We start from the raw sequence: 591 nt of genomic DNA on the forward strand, positions 1-591 counted from the left end.
GATGAACAAGTTATAACAACAACCTCACAATATCAAAGTCTCTCTGTCTTATGGAGCTTAATTAAAACCAGGTTAAGTTTATGAATAAATGTATATTAAGTTACAACAAACATGCAGTTATAACATGAATGATTGCTATAGTAATAATCATAAAAGTCACAATAAAATTGATAAAATAATTATTTCTGAAACCAACGTAAGTTTGTTTATTTCTTTACTGCACTGTTTATAATTAAACGAAGATAATTAGCATTTTGAGGGTGCGTTCACACTGCAGCCTGAAGTGACCCAATTTCGATTTTTTTTGACATAATGCGACCTGTATCTGATCTTTTCATGGCAGTGTTAACAGCACAGGTCGGATTCTTTTTTGAATGTGACCCATATCCGATACGTATCCGATTCAAATGTGACCTAACCAGGTTCATTGCTGGTGAGGCACTGACTTATGACTTAGACACCATGCATGTTATTGGACCTACGGGAATTTCGCGCAGGCATACAACGCTGGGAAGCAAAAAGACTAATCTTTTACATGTCATCCATAGCCGCGTTAACTCAGTGAAACTTAGAAATGTAGGTATTAATTTC

At 35.2% G+C, this 591-nt stretch overlaps 1 long non-coding RNA gene across 1 annotated transcript in view; it reads right to left on the reverse strand.

The window, feature by feature from the left end:
• The window catches only part of LOC106942971 (uncharacterized), a 4,117-nt gene extending 3,910 nt beyond the window's left edge, over nt 1–207 (reverse strand). The window contains exon 1 of the long non-coding RNA XR_001423769.1: nt 125–207. This is a non-coding gene — a long non-coding RNA (uncharacterized LOC106942971). The remainder of the gene's footprint in view (nt 1–124) is intronic.
• Nucleotides 208–591: the final 384 nt, after the last annotated feature.

Source organism: Poecilia latipinna, unplaced genomic scaffold, assembly GCF_001443285.1.
Source record: "Poecilia latipinna isolate Pla-1442-1.1 unplaced genomic scaffold, P_latipinna-1.0 Scaffold4738, whole genome shotgun sequence".
NCBI classification, from domain to species: domain Eukaryota; kingdom Metazoa; phylum Chordata; class Actinopteri; order Cyprinodontiformes; family Poeciliidae; genus Poecilia; species Poecilia latipinna.